The sequence below is a fragment of the Dermacentor silvarum genome, chromosome 1 (genome assembly GCF_013339745.2).
Source record: "Dermacentor silvarum isolate Dsil-2018 chromosome 1, BIME_Dsil_1.4, whole genome shotgun sequence".
Classification (NCBI taxonomy): Eukaryota; Metazoa; Arthropoda; class Arachnida; order Ixodida; family Ixodidae; genus Dermacentor; species Dermacentor silvarum.
Genome location: NC_051154.1, coordinates 171,960,033 through 171,976,836, shown reverse-complemented (window position 1 = coordinate 171,976,836; position 16,804 = coordinate 171,960,033). Strand labels below are relative to the sequence as shown.

General features: G+C 46.9%; 1 pseudogene; it reads left to right on the top strand.

Annotated features, from left to right (window-relative positions):
- The first annotated feature begins 15,577 nt into the window (after window positions 1-15,577).
- Window positions 15,578-15,752, top strand: LOC119437891 (U2 spliceosomal RNA; annotated as a pseudogene).
- The last annotated feature ends 1,052 nt before the right edge of the window (window positions 15,753-16,804 follow it).

The window sequence follows — 16,804 nt, the reverse complement described above, 5'->3', positions numbered from 1 at the left end:
AAGCGAATGTGTCCAAGTTTATGCAGCCGATAAAGCTACTATCCTTACTCCGTATAGCTCTCTACTATATAGTAAATTTGCTATCGCAATTGATGCTTCGCCTTTCGGACGAAACTGCAACTTTTTTTATGTGCTAGACAAAGAAATGTCCAGTGTGAGATCACAATATTAAGAGTTCACAGCGAACATTGTCACCTGTTGCCCCTACTAGAAAAGTCATTAATCAGCATTTTTAGGCTCCTTAATGTCTGCCTGTTGTAAAATAACCGTCTTATCTGCGTGTGCGTATAGGTATAGTGTTCATGAATTATAGCCTCGAACCATTTTCTTTAGATTGAGAATGTTTCACTGTTTTCCAACGTTGTCACGGAGTCAGACGCAGCTGCGTCCACGTACAGCGTTCATCTACGCCTCCCCGTCCTGTCTCGTGGTGGTCGCCAACTACCTCACTGCAAATATACATACAACTGAGAGTTTTCAGCTACAACGAGCTAATGTATGCGATAATGATCGTGTCTGACGGGTGCTATAATATTAAGGAGTGCACGCCCTGCTCCCCCTAACTGGGATATGACTGCGGGGACAACATATACCGCAAGGCAGCACTGTGCGGAACACGGGGGTTTTATCTCGCTTATTTAACATCATATATTGCTACTGCTATTAATGTTGGACGGTTTGACGAATGGAGTCGAAATTTCTACATTTGCCTTTCAGCACAAATGTACATGGTCTCATTACACTTTACCAGCATTCTTAACATTAATAATGCCGATAGAAGCGGCTATTTCACAGACATCCTTTTCTTAAACTATCCGTGTAGCAAAGCGTTGTATTTTGTTAGCCTGCCATAGTCGTTTGTCTCAGTATATTCTTTACCGCCAACGTCAGGAACTAATTTATTCGAGCCGGAGAGCATTTCCCTCGCAAACGTCGACAATGTTTTTGCTGAACGAATAAAATGGCGCTAAGAATTAAGTGAGCCGTTGATTTCACGAGCTACAACTCTGGAGGAATGGGTCACGCGCGTATAAGGAAGAAAAAAAGCGAGTATAAAAAACAACAACAACAACAAGCGAATAAATTGCGGCGGGCATATCTTTCGGGGGTGAGGTGCGCACTCGGGAAAAATGCCACACGTATTGCGCCCCCACTCCCACGTGTGAGAGGCTCTATCGCCGTCGCAGGGAAGGTCGAAGGACTGAGCACAACGTGGAAGCGGGGAATCAAGCGAGCAGAAATCAGGTTCTTGCGTCGTTCGCGTGGCGCACAGGAGAAGGACGCCGGAAGCAGGAACTGTATACACGCCAAGCGGTGCCTTGTATAGTGCGGCGAGCCGTGTCGTGCAGAGCGTGGGAGAAAGCTATGGCTTTCCCGACCGCGTCCCTCGCTCCTGCACACGGCCACTTGTGCGCGCGCAGCACAGAGCTCTGGCCCTGGCTCCTCGGCTGTTCCCCTTGCTCGCGATATGAAGGGGATTTCTCGGTCGTCTTTCTCCGGGGCTAAGTGGATCAGTCAGCCGTGCCGATCCCCGACAAGACGGAGAGACCTGTGAACGCGCCAAACCGACGAGCCGCCACTGCCGCCACACCGCCACCACCGTGTACGGTCGCTTGTCTCTTCTGTTCGCGACAGAAACGGCTCTCATCTGGTGCGATGACACGCGCGTAGTCAAGGACGGTAAGGGGGGAAAGGGTGGCTGGAAGTGTGCTTGCCTGCGACGAAGGGGGGGGGGGGGGGGGGAAGCGCGGCTCGTTCGATGACGTCGGGAGCAGCGATGTCGCCTCGCCACTTTGCTGGTCGTTTTGGAGGCTCGAGAGCAGGAGCTGGAGTCGAGGGAAGTTGACAGCAAGAACACGCCGGAGGAACTGACGTGAATAGACGAGAGATGGCGTCCGCGCGGGGGCTTAGAGCACCGAGCGACGATGAAGGACAGACTTGTGCTGCCGCTGATTCTCTTGTCTCCGCGGGCGGCGCCGGTCGCTCTGCAGGAAGGTTTTTCGCCGAATGAGCTGCACTTGTCTCTTTCGACTTGTCTCTCAGCGCACATGCCAGCGCCAGCCTTTGTGCACGTTTGAGCGTACGTGGCCTTTTGTTTTTATTGTTTCCGGTTTCTTTTGTTGCCGCCTGTCCTGGGTTCATTATACTGTGACAACTGCTACATTGCTTGAGTAGGCTTACAAGTGCAGCGATGTGCTGGCGGCTTTAGCCTTCTTGTTAGACGACAGGAACGCTTCGTGTTTCGAGCTGTCTTGTAATCGGTTCTTCGTTCACTGAGCTTTCCCTAGTTTTGGATACTTCCCTGTCAAGTTTGTACGTACACAAAAATAAGCGGACGCATGGTGCTACTTAATAAGTAATAACATGTCAAGATACGCATACGCGTGGAAGTAAGCAAGTGCGACGTTTTGCGCAAGCATTAGAAAGTGCTTTAGCACATTTATGCACCAAAAGGCTCTCTTTGTCAAACTAGTGCAGGTTATATCAAAATGATAAAATCTTCAAAAAAGTTTAGCAAGAAATGTTTTCCGTTTTAAGACCTCCAATTTGAGTCTTACACTATGCGTGGTAAAAAGGGAGGAAAAAATTGGTGCTGTGCACACCAACCTTATCGGCACATGTTCAGTAAAGATCTCGATTAAACTCTATCACAAACAGGGCGTTACAAAAAGGACGACACTCCTACCTTAAACGAACACCGTATCGTTATTCTTAAATTTATCAGAAAATTTGAACTTTTACACGAGAGCTTCGTTATCGAAGATGTCAGCGCGCAAGTTAATTGTCGCACACCGCGCACCATGAACATTTTCGTACGCAATAACCAGTTGCATATTGCGACACTTGACAAGTGTTAGCTGTGCTCCAAAGAGTGTTTGATTAAGAAACTCGTATGACACGGCTATTCGTGGTTCCAGCTAAATCAATATAATTTTGAAAAAAAAAATTGCTCTGAACAAGATTACTAGTTGAAAAAAAAATCGGGCAGAACTCATCTTCGATGACTATCCGAGTATGTGAATATCCTAATTGAACGCGTGATGTATGAGGCGTGTACTGCAGCCGGTCTCGATCCTCTCTCGCGCTTCTCTATGGACACGTTGCGCTTTCTGGTGGCGCCCCCGTGAAGTCCGCGCAATGAACCTCTTTTACGGTAACTTGGGTCACTGTGTACGTGCAGTGTCACATACACAGGGACCCAAATTAGCGTAAAAGAGGTTCATTGCGACACAGTGACCCAAGTTGGCGTCCAAGAGGTTCAATGCAGAGTGGCCCTCACCGAGTGGCACACACCAAGTTGGCGTCAAAGTGGTTCACTGAAGGAGGGCACGTACCCCGTGGCACGTACCCACCCGAACGACACACATTGTTAAATTTCACTACCTTCGGGATCGGCCCATATGTTTGCTGGGATAGCTAGATAGCTAAATCGTGGGAAAGAAAACTGGTATGAAAATTCAAAAAATTCTATTCGCATCAAAATTGGCTCTTCGTACTATGAACGTATTCATTGCCGCACTTGTACACACCAACGCATTCCCTCAACATGTGCACCGTATCTTTGGCCGCGAAGCGTGCTTTGCCACTGACATTGTCTTAATGAGGTGTAGCCAACCTAAGGTTACTTTATTTTATTTTATTTTTATAGTTTTCTGTAACTGGGTGATTCCCGGTGCTGGGAAAAGGGTGAACTTCTTCACGGCGACAAGTACACCTGTCTTTTTGTTTGTTTGTTGTGGCAGCCACCTTCGGAGCCTTATGCGCCTGCTCTCTGCGGCTCATTTGAGGGGAACCCAGCAGGGTGCTTGTCACAGTCTAGTCCCGAGCATGGCGGCGCCCGCTAAGCTTTCTATAGCGTGCGTATGCAGCCATTTACGCACAACGACGTTTTTTCAGCACATTACAACAATAAAAAATGGAATTTTAATAACATCAAGGAATTTGTGTACACGAAAGGAAGATAGTATGACAATTCTTTTCTGTGCTGTCTATAACGCATATTTTGTTATAGATTTTGACAGTTTGACAGGTTGCGTGTGAAACTGGCGAAAATTGGCGGGTGCAAGGCACGTCTGCATGAAAATGCACACATACAAAAATGTCCGCGCACGCATACTTAGGATTCTGGGGCACGGAGCTTAGATCGCCTGCTCGACCACTACATTTTACTATAACGCGTTTTTCTCGCCTTGATGTTAGTAGTCACATTTATTCACTATCTTCTGTGTAAATAATTATTCCTTCTTTGTTTCATAATTTCCCCACAATTTCATTCAACTCGTAAGTTCGTGACTCGCGTATATGTGTACTGAATTGAGAAAGTGCTTTGTGCTTTAGTGGCAAACTAGTGTGTTGGTCGGAATTCGAGGTGACTTTTTCATTATTAAATTCAAACTTAATCTTTAGCGCATAGGATTTGTACACCTGCAGGATGAGGGAGTACAATTCATTGTGCAAAGTGCTTGGTGTTTTACTGTAGACAGCACCCGTCATTTCTATATTCATGGTATGGCAGAGGCGAGAAAGGCACCAATCCCGTGCTATTTTTAAATTTTACAAAAAAAAAAAAGAAACAGTGCCTTCAACCACGGATTTATTATTATTTTTTTTCATTTGCCCTTAAAGAGTGTTATTGATTTCTTAATGGCCCATCTTGTGATCCAGTTCACTATAGTTCTCGAGTTGTGTGAGGTATGGATAATTGGTGGTGATGGTCGTTGTGTTGCTGCTACAGGTTGTATTAGCCTGAAAGTTAGTGCCGCTAATTGCTCTGCCTAAACACCCCTATCGAGAAAATCGCGCTGCCACTCGTTCATTAGTTTATAGTTGCATACAGACGCGAGAAGGAGCCACACCTTCTCTCGCACAATACACTACGCCTCCCTTAGCCGCTGCGCGGTAAAGTCGCGTCGCGGCAACACTTGGTAGGTTGCTTCGAAAGGATACAAGACACCTTGCTTCTTTATTAATTCTTGTTCAATGATTCAAATTAGTGTCAAGAATGGCCTAAGTTTCCTTCCAGATTTTGAGGGAAAGCTCCGGGTAGAGAGACTAAAAGATGCTTCTGCAATTAAAATGGGATGTTTTCTAGCAAATGTTTCTTTAGATCAACCAGTACAGATAGAATAATAATAATGTCAGCAAACCGATGCATCTAACAGCAAGCCTAACCCATTGCGTGGGCTTAGAGCTATTGTGTTCTCAATCAGAAACTGGTTAAAAATTAAATGAAACTGGGGGGATTAACGTTCCGAAGCAACACATGAACTATGAAAGACGCCGGAATGGAGGGCTCTGTATTAAACGGAGGGCTCTGAACCTGCCATGACAGGTTCGTTAAGTGATGGAACGCTGATTTCTAGAGGCCTGTGGCAAGGATGATGTCTTCAAAACGACGATGGATCCCAGCAAATTCTTATACATTCACGCGTGCATATAGTCACTAACTCTTGTAACTTGATTCTAACCGAAACTGAATCGGCTTCTTTAGTGTGGAAACCTCAGACAAGTTTATCCCACTAACTTAAAAGGCCCCTCACCAGGCCTCATAGCAAATTTTGGTTACACGCTGAGAGTTGTAACTTGCCCTTTAAGGAGTGTTCTACCGCAAGTATTTTTCAAATTAGTTCGTTAATACCAGAGATTGAAGTAATTGAAATGCCGTGAACTCACAATTTCAGGAGGCAAGCAAGCGAAATTCCTTCCCTGCAGTTTCTCATACCGGAGCCGGAGGATGGCGTGACGGATACGTCACGGGCCCCGCCTACTTTTTTTTCTCTCTCTCGCGTTTTTGCTGAGTGACGCGCTTTCGGTGACGGATTCGCGCGCGAGCTGTTGTGTTTGTCTCGTTTCGCGCAGCGCGCGATTTTGCGCACTCTGCTCGAAGAACACCTGATTAGCGGTATAAGTCAGTGCCACAGTCACGAGCACTTAGGCAGACGCAAGCGGATCAAAGAGCACGATCGCGCATTGGAACCCGGTAGGAAATGGCAGATAGTTTCGTTTTCTGCGCGCGTGACTGCACGACTTGGGAACACGCAGAAGAATCGGAAGTACGGGCCTCTTGTTACGGCACAGAGTAAAACAAGGACTCGCAGACATTCCGTTTGTAGGTTTTATATTATATAAAAAACTCTGCACTGGTACTGTGGAAACTATTCAGCGCAGTAACTACTGCCAGCGTAGTGGTAACCTTTCGTTAACACTCCGCTGACACAGTGGTAACGAATGTAATGCGATTTCTCTCAAAAGCCGTTAGAGACTTACACCTGCTTTATCCCTTAACGCATTTTTGGTAAACATGAACTTCAGTGCACAGTGCGCCACCAAAAAGTCGTGTTCACCTATTCATTGTCGTCAATAAAGCATTATTAAGATTTAGCGGCACCCCGAACAGAAATGGTTTCTGGAATTACCGATCTATTCATTACCACTGCTTTCAAACCATTGATTACCAGAGCTGACAAGTAGAGCAGAGGGCAAGAGTGCAAGGTCTTATTCATTCAAATTGAGGAACAAGAAAATTATCTTAAGTAAAATGGGTGCGGTGTCGCCCTAAGCCAGTACAAGCAGTCCAGTTTATATCAATCTTGTGCAGGAGGCTTGAAATTCAGTCAAGGCACAGAACGAAACAGGAAGTCATATACGTTTTCTTGTTGTGATTTTACCCCTCTTTCCCCCTCTTCCATGGGTGTATTAATGTACCGTTCACGAATGCAGAAATTAATAGGAATATGTCGTCATTTCTTCTAGTTGTTGGTCTAATACCTTCTAACGTGAGATGAGAAGCATGGCGTTCTGTGTATCAGCGTACATTTAGCGGAAATAAAAACAGATTAATGATCGAGTTCATTGAATAAATGGAGGAAACGATGTACGAGCTAAAAAAATGAAAGAAAAGAGATAGCAATTCTATTCTCGAGCGTTCTGTACAGCGGAGACAAAAGCAAGTTTGGAGGTGCTATACGACAGCGAAGCCTTTCGATTCATTTTCGTTTAGAGAAACTCCGCTGACCGATGGCTCCGGCGCCAGGCTTCGGATAAGAAGAAGAAATGAGGCGAGGCGGCAAGAAGCCCGCAAAACGCTAGCGGCGCCGCTTTGATTTACTTCCTTATATAAAATCATTTTCTTGTTCGGCCCAGCTTCGGCGCAGCAAGGAAGTTGGTCAGCGGGTGAAAAATTGCCATCTCCTTCCTCTCCCGATCTCTTTCAATCTTGTCGCGTCGCGCGGAACCAACTCTAAGGAAGATAAAGCGCGTCCCGCTAGAGGACGCGCTTGAAGTTGGCGGCGGAGGTGGCGCTATATGGAGACAGTGCACCTAGGAGCCAGGTGGAAGTGTGGGGGCGGCGGACGGAAAATAAGACAGGATAAAAAAAAGCGGTACAGCAAAATAGAAACACTTGCGTTTAATGCAATTAAACGGCCATTAACAAAGGTTACGCGATAACGAGACTGTACAGCGCGGCGAAGCCAGCCGAGCGGGGTTTTGCTGCTTCTCTCGCAGCACAGCACTCGTTTTGTGCCCTTCCCGCGCGACAAAAGAAACGAATGAAATGGATGGGAACGAAGAGAACAAGCAAGAGAGAAAGTGATAGCCTGTTCTGCGAATTAAAGAAAGAGCAATAGGAAACAAGTATTAAGTAAAGGGAAGACTTATGCAGCGGGAGGGGGGTGGGGGGGGGGGCAATTTAAAGGAACGAGCATAAGGAGGGGATGGGGTGACACAGAGTGCTGCAGTGTACAGAGTGAGTGGACGTACATGTCTCGAGCACAAGACTCGTCTGCAGGGAACGCATGCGCGATGCAGCGACCCGTTCGCCTGCCTCTCGCGTGCGTTAGGGGCCGTCGCTGCACCCCCCCCCCCCCCCGCCTCCCCGTAATCCACGACGGACAGCGAAGGAAGGAACTCGGAAAGCCGCGGAATTCGCAGTCGTTTCTTCGCTTCCGAGCGCACCTGAGCGCCAGGCCGTCTTGCTTTCTCCGGTTCCTGGCGCAAAAAGCGACGAGGGGCCGTGTCGAAATAGATGAAGAAAAAAGACTGCGTAAAGGGAAAGGGAGACGGACCGTGAGATTTCGACTTTTCTCTCTTTTGTCACTCCTATACACCCGGTGCGATAATTGGCGCCAGAGGCCTCGCAAGAGAGCCATGAAAAACTTTGCGAACACGTTTTCGCCATTTGTGCGCCGCCGGCGACCGGGTTGGTCGGAGGTCGTACGAGGGGGGATGCATGTGCGTCGACGCCCGTCGTGCGTCTCTTCTTCGTCTATACACGATGATCGTCGCGAGCGCGAGCGCGCGCAGGCGCCCTCGACCGATCGCGCGCTGTAGCGCCATTGCTCTCGATTGCTTTCTCCGGTGCGTCTCTGTCGGGACGGTCGTTTGGCCATCGTCCCAAGAGCGCGCCAAACGATGACTCTCTTCTTCGTTCGTTGTCGAACCCCACTTTTATCTTTTTCGTTTTCTTTCTTTTTTATGACCGCCCCCTGCGTTTCGCCGATTTTTGTGCTGGCCTTAAAAGTTTTTCTTTTTGTCGTTACTTCACCCTTGACACAAAAGGACTCATAACTTTCGCTTCCGAAGATAATAAAATGGTCATTAGCCGATTCGACGCTGTCGTGCCTACCTGGATTTTTGTTGCTGCATTTTTTTCGTCTGACTGTATTCGCGAATGTAAGAAGAAAAGAGCCGATCTCCCTTTTCATTTGTTTCTTTGAACAACTCTGTCTCTTGAACCTACATACTGCTATCGAGAACCATGATGAATAAAAACTTACGAGACGACGTTAAAAGTTCTTCATTATTTATCGTGCACGTGATCTCTATCTTTATTTCCTGACAGAATGTCTAGAAGCACGTGGTTGCTTTTATGTAATTTTTCCCGCTCTAATAACTGACTGGTGGTAGTGGCAGAATAATTCAAAACGTCCTCTTTCGTGTTACCATCTATATTTTGCTGCTTTACAGTGGGAAGGCACGAAATCTATTCCAAGTTTTTTTTTCTTTTTTCTATTTTTAGAATTGACACTCATGACATCGAGCAGTAATTTATAGTTCCAGTGAAGAGCTGATTTTACCTTGTACGTGTGATGCGCATTTCTGTACTTGAGACGTTGAAAGTCAAGCAACGCTTCTAAAAAATTCTCTTCGTGGCATGTTGACAAGTAAACGCTCGTTATAAGCACTCGTCTTGCAAGAGTGAAAGCGGCGGCGGCACTTGTTCCATATATAAGTCAGCCAAGACTGCTTAAGAAGCGTTTTAGCTACTTTACGTAAGTCACGGCGTTTTATTGAAAAAGAACATAGGATTTAGGAGGGAAGTAGAAATAAACCATAACACTATGTTCGGAAATAACTTGCTAGAGGGGAGAACGTTGGGCGGCAGAGAGGTAGGCATACGGAAAAATTTATGGATTTGGCAGAGAGATTGGAAGCAACGTAGTTTCGTCTTTTCCGTTTCACTTGCGGGTGAACAAAAACAGTTTTTATTTACTTTTTGCTATAGGTTTGCACTACCATGCTTCCAGGATCCTTGTTAAACCACAGAAGTGGTTCGACTTATGTTCAAAACCACTGAATGGTGGGGATATGAGTTATCAGAATAAATTATATGAGGTGCGGGATTTTCCACGTACTTCAACTAGTTCTAGGAATGAATGATAGTGATCGAACAAGGAATGTCGCTAGAGCCAACGTTTCGACAAGGGGATTCGCCTTTGTCACGGCTAGTTCTAGGGTAGTTCTAGGGTATTATAAAGGGCAAATTGATGAGGGTGGTGAATTACCGCGCGCGCACAAAAGGTAGATAAGTTAGTAATTCCACGAAGGGGAAGAAAAGTGCAGGTTGCATCGGTGTAGCGCAATTAACTGTAGCTCATTAACTAGCTTCATTATATATTGTTCACAATATGAGTAGACAAATATCTAGGAAAGAAGGAAGGAAAATAAGAGGTGAAAGGCAGAGAGGTTAACCAGGTTAAGTGTCCGGTTGGCTACTCTGCACAGTGGGATAGGGTAAGGGCAGCAAAAAGATAAGAAAACAAGAGAAGATTTTAAAAAAATTAAAAAAGAAACAGAAAAGGGGGAACGCATCAGGTCGCACATTCTATAGTTTTTCAATTAGTTTCTTGAAAAACTATAGAATTCTATAGTTTCTTTTAAAAACCATACTAGCACTTTTAAAGCAGTTCTTGTCGACGTCGGCTGGGACCAGGGACCAAGAATTCTAGCTTCCGCAAGGGGACGGTTGTAAATCTTGTCAAACGTGGTGCTGAGGACTTTTTTTTTTGTGCACTAAAATGACGACACTCACACAGAAGATGCGCTATCGTCTCCGTGCATCCGCAAACTTCACAAGATGGACTTGAGGCCATTCGGATAAGGTAGGAGTAATATATATATATAAATATATATATATATATATATATATATATATATCGGAGGAGTTACAGTTATATATATATATATATATATATATATAAAGAAAACGAAAGGACTCCAATACTGTGCCTTGGGGCACTCTGGATGGAAATGGACTTCGAGCTGAGGAGTGGTTTTCAGCCTACACGAAGTTTTGCCTGTAATAGGCAGAACAATATCAGTCTAAGCCTCAATGATTAAGGTGTAAGTAAGGAAATTAACATTCAAAAGTAGTCGCTATTGTGTAGTAATTCGTCAAACGCCTTTTCGATAATCTAAAGAAATAGGGCATCAACTGGAATGTTGTGGTCAGAATTAGAGCATATGTGTTTAATAATTGAGGCTAGTTGAGTATGATTAGACTTTTGCGAAAGCCACGTTGGTGAGGATGTATGAAAGGGAAAGCTGTGAAAAAAACTGCCGCGAGAGTAAAATACATGTTTCTTTACTTTTAAACGCATGCTGGTTAGTGAAATTGGGGGGTAACCTGCAGCATAAAGATGGAGGACCTTTCTTCTGGAAAGAAATAACTGCAGAAATTCTTATTGTGTTTTTTTTTCTTGCAAAATTTGAAAACCGCAGACGTCAGAATGGAGATTTTAAGATAAAGCATGACACAACTACGGGGATCTTTATGACCAAGCTGCTTTATGTGCAATTTTTGATAAAGAAGGCTCACTGAATCATATAATGCAGAGATCTCCACGAAGCTAGATAGCCAATACAGAAGCACTTACGATATTTAGGCACAGGGAAGTTAATTGTATGCGTACTGTCTCCGGTGTAACCGGTCGTATGTGGCGGCTTACTGCCTTTTTCAGACAAGAGTACGCGCATTTATGCTTGTTGTACCGTTTTTACTATCATAGTAACACTAGCCTACTTGATGTGTGAGCATTACTACCACATGCGTAAGAAAAAAAAAAAAAAGAAATGAAGCAAAAGCAGCGCACTCGGTGGCTCGTCACCAGCCAGCATCCGTGGTGGTCGCGCAGTGTTGCATTCGTTGTAATGACGACGCGTATACCGACGCCTAATGCCATTGACTGCTATGTTTGCAGCACCCACCGAACACGCTCAGAAACACAGGGTGGGGAGGGCAGGGGTGGATAGAAGAGCGCAGCGGCGTTGATTGCGACGTTTCGAGGTGCCTTGATGCATGGTCGGCCGAGGGGGGGCTGGGTGAGTCAGCGTCTTTATTGCGGCTTGGTCCATTCGCACTCCGCGTGATTAACGGTCACCACCCGGGGCCACCGCACAGCCGGAGCACGTTTTGTGAGGCCTGGGCGTGGACGGCCTGCCCGGAGGAGAGATAGTAGGGGGAAGGCGAGCTTGCATTTGCCAACGGGCTGTGGCAGTGCCCTCTTCTAATGCGGTAAGTATATAGATGCGGCCATAGATTATGCTCTCGCGACTTGGGCGCGCGGCGAATCTCTCTGTGCGGCGGGTTAAAGGAAGACATAGAATAGCTCTGGGCGGTGGTCCGTTGTTTATTCATCGGGCCGGGATCGCGCGAGCGCCCTTCTGACGGTGTTTAGCGGTTATACTCGTGCGAGGTGCTCGTGTGGTTGCAGCAGCAGCAGCCGGCCTTTCGCGTATTCGATGCGGGAACACGACCGACCCGCATTCAGGCTGAAGGGCAGAGAAGGGGCGGGGAGAGAGGTGCTGCTCGCGGGAAATAGAGGCCCTCGCTCAGTGCTGTTGGGGCCCTGTTTCGGTGCCCCCCTTTTTTGTCCTTCTCCTTTAGCAACCGTCTTGAACGTGGGAGGGATTCATGCTGACGCGCCCACCTTGCACGTCGTGTTTGGGAGAGGGTAGAGTGATAAATTTCAATGCCTCGGTCGCACATTTCGCTGCCTAATGAATATAACAGCCGCCGACCGTGCGGCCTTTCTCAGCACAAGTAACGTTTGAGCTTCAGCACTTATTGTGCCTCGTGGCTGTCGAGGGAAGCTCTGACGTGCGCTATGGAAACTCGTAGATCGTTTTGTAACCGGAAACCTTTTCACGCCGCAGCCCATTCACGGTATGCAGGAGTGACACAAGGTAATCTTCCACTGCAATAGGCGGCGAATGTAATGAGTTGCGTGACTTCTTCGTCTGTCTTCGCAGTTGGTTTGTTGGTCCCAAGTGAAATAGCGCAACCGACTGGAAAGGATAGGCAAGAACCGGGCTTAGGGGACAAGGACATATAGAGAAATTTGAATAACGCAGGTTGGATCAGAATAAACACATGAATGCGCCAATGGCGTGCAATGAGAATTTAAAGAGTTATATGGTGCAAATATTTAAACAGTATTGTAAATAAATAATGCTCATGAAGAAATAATAAGGGAAGCTTTAGTATGGTGGCTTTCTCGTATCACGCAGGAAAGCGACTGTGGCACTACAAGCGTTACTATGGCTGCAGCGCAAGAGATGCCAAGCGATAGAACCATTGATCGAAGCAGGCCAAAGTGGCGGGAACGTTCCTCTGGAAGTATTTTTTTTTTTTTTGCCCCAAAGACCAACCACATCTTAAAAAGAAACGGTCCATGGATTCATTCTCGTCACAGAAATTTAACTGAGAGGACGAAGCCAGGACTCACCTGTATATTAAAATCACACAGACTCTGTAGCACCGAGTCTAACACGGCTTTAAGCAGCTCTCATTCTATGCACTGCTTCGTACGACCGACCAGCCCCGGTCACACGAAGCATAGAGTTTCCTACTAAACTCACTAGAGGGAACTCTGACGCAGCGATCGTTCATGCAGCTACCATGCGAATGATGGCTAGCATACTTGAATTTGTCTGATCTTCGTGCTTGTGTCATGAGGCGTTCTTGTGGCTTCACTTATAACTCTGTGTCTGCCTTTAATGGCCCAAATTTCGAAGCAATCCTACTTTTTTAAACGCACAAGGCAGTAAGACTATGCGTGCATGCATAATCACTGCAAATTGTTGAGATTCTTAACGCACCACTTTTTTTTGTTGAAAATTATCAATTCGCAAAGCCACGAAGCCGTTCGAAGCCAGAAGGAGGAAGTTTAGGCGAATCCATGTACTGACCATCCTTCCCAAGTTGGCTGAACCGCCACGCTTGCAGAGCTCCCGTAGACACTAACGCCAGATCAATTAAGTTCCCTTGAGTAATTTTTATAGCAAACTCTATGATACGAACAACCAATTGTTTACAGAAGCAATGCTCGATTGGTCTTCACTTGAACGCAACTGTGCACTTCTCAGTAACTGTTGCGATCTGTGCCTTTTCAAGCGGGCAAATTCATCCAGCGGGCCCCACGTTATCGTCGGGGAACTTAGGGTTGAATGGGGAGGCGTAATGTGTGTGCGTGTGGGGCGCTTTAGGTCCACGGGTGCCGTAACTCTCGCAGGTGCCGCGGTAAAGCGGTAAAGCGCGGGTAACTCTCGCGGTACCGTAACTCTCGCGGTAAAGCGCGGGTGCCGTAACTCTCGCATGCCATGGAATTGGCTAATGCACGTACTCGTCTGCGCGCTCCGCTTGATGGCGCTCGTAAACCACATACGTAGCGTATTTTGTTTTTAATTGAACAATACCGCACAGGTTTAATTTCAGTCACGGAAGGAGGCGTTCTATAATTTCTGATGCTGCCTTTAATGAGACACGTGATAACCATTTTGCGAAACAGGAAAGCAAGGTTACAAAGCAAAAAAAAAAAAAAAAATTGTGTGCACGATGCAATGCAATTGTGACGTAGCGGTCGAGCGGCCTCTCACAGCCGTGACGTTTTTGGTTAGAACCGAAGGAATGAGTATTTTTTTCGTATTTTAAGTTGCCGAGGCGGTAGAGCGTGATTTTCTATGACATTACCGAGATAGCAGGATTCCGAGCTCATAACAGCTTTGGCAGTAATCATGAGACTGGGCAAAAAAGGAAGGACGGACGGACGCACAAACCCGTCGGAGTGGCTCAGTGGCTATGGCGTTGCGCTGCTGAGCACGAGGTCGCTGGTTTCGACTCCCGACCGTGGCGGCCGCATTACGAGAAAGAAAGAAAAATGGCCGACTAGCAAATGAACAAGCATTACTGCCTTCTGTGAGGAGAGGCATAAATCTTTGACCTAGTCTGAGCTGTCAGGCTGCGGAAGCGACCAGTAAAAGGCAAGTGCACTTCATATTACGAGACATTGTGAAAAAATTTAGGCATTTCGGGACATAACCGTAAAAGCTGTCCTTATAAGGCAAATATTGTAAGCCGGACTCCAATACAAGGTAAACATGTATAAACGATCATAAGAGGGGTGTCCCTGCGAAGTCCAGAACAAATGCCGTTGTATGTACGCAAAACAGGAGCCAAGCGGAGTCAATCCATCAACACGTCAACCGACGTGACGTGCTTTCTATGAGGTATGGCAGTTAAGCCGTAGTTGCTCGACACTGTGGCCTTTCTCATTTTCCTCGTCTTTGTTACATCCCATTGGTGCTTTATGTCCCTGTAAGAGGGAAAGAAGGAATCGACGCCGTTCGACTGACTTTCCGCTTTGAGAAGCCGTCCATCGTGTTCTGTAGAAAAAAAGAAAAAAAAAAAAATGCGCGGGGCCGCAACATTTATATGGGGGCGGATTACCAGCGAAGCTGTTTAGGCTGCATACATGCGCTGGATACATTATGAACTCATACATGTTTTTCATACGGTACCACGTGACTCCGATACAAGCGCCGCCGCGGTCAACACACCTCCAATCCATCTGCCGCAACGCTGCGGCAGCCGCGCCGGCACCTCCGACACGTGTGACGTTATAACCACAGAAGCGCAGGCCACGAGCACAGGCGCCGTCGCTACACTCTTTCCCCGCTCACTATTCGTCAAACAGGATTTAAAACAAATAAAGCGCATTCTTCTTCTTCTTTTGGGGTTTTAGGTGCCAAAACCAATTCTGATTATGAGGCACGCCGTAGCGGAGGGCTCCTGATTAACTTTGACCACCTGGGGTTCTTTAACATGCACTACAACGCAAGCACACGGGCGTTTTTGCATATTGCCTCCATAGAAATGCGACCGCCGCGGCCGGGATTCGATCCCACCACCTCGTGCTCAGCAGCGCAACGCCTTAGCTGACTGAGCCACCCCTGCGGGTAAATAAAGCGCATGAAGGCCAAGTTGTTGCACTAAGTGCACTTTCATATATATATATATATATATATATATATATATATATATATATATAGTGTTTCTCTTACAACGCCGAATTTATGTGATTAAACTTAGTATTAAACTTATTTTGGGAAGTTGGCGGAGTGCTTGCAGCCTGCTTCACCTCCGCCGCGGGTCAACCCGGTATTGCACTATCTCCGGGATCGGCCCACGCATTCCTGTACGCGCGCCGTGATACGGACGTAAGCCGGCAAGGGTACCTCCCCCCCTGGGAACGCATGCGGAGGATGCATAGAGCAGCTAGAGGTTAAAACAATATATATATAAAGCAGAAGGTGGTATGCCGTCGGCATTTCCGGCAAGGGAGGGAAGCCGACGCGGCCAAAGAAAGCAGCCGCGAGGCCGCCGCCGCGTCATCTTGGTAGTCACGAGCTCGAGACATGCTTCGGCCCCTGTCATACATCTGTTTGGACGCTGTTGGTACGCACGCACGCAGCCGTGTCTCTGCGGCGCTGCTGGGTTTTGCCAGCGTCCAGCAAACGCCTTGACACGAGGCGGGAGCGAGGCCCCGTATGGAAACGCCGGAGATGACACGACTCGTTTGGTGGATACGGGATGCTAGCCTGCTCTGGGGAGGCAGGCCGAGCTTTATGCACCGGCGCCATATTTATGGACTCACCCGTTGCTTAATCAACAATCTGTGAAAACGATCGTCTCGCGCGGCCTGAACGGAAGCGTGCCCAGTCGAGCCAGCAAAGTGCGGGTTGTTCATGAACAATATTCGCAGAAAGGTGCGATTATTACTACGTCGTGATAGGCAAGCTGCGCAGCCTTCTGTAACAGTTGTACCGGACGAAATCAATACGGTCAACTTCAGAGGCACTGCTGTGCTCTTTGAGAAGATCAGGATTTCGCGACAGTTGTCAGTTGCTGTGCGCGTCCTCGCATGTTTGAGTAAAGTGTTTTCTCACCTTATTTCTTATTCCTTAATCGTTCCAACCACTAAATAGTTTCCTTCAACAAATAGCAGCTCAATCGGGCCTTCTTTATCTATTATTTCTATACGCGCCTAATTCACTGATAAGTTCATGAAAGATGGCCTAGTCGCCCCAAAAGACCGGTCTAACAAGCATCAGAGTTGAATAGGCGCTACCTCAAACGAAGGCAACAAATAAGTTGAAAAAAAAAAAAAGGCGTTCATACCGGTAAGAACGGCGAGGCAGGTGTGGCAGCTCAAATTTCTTGCAGAATTTGTCAGTTGTGTCCGTA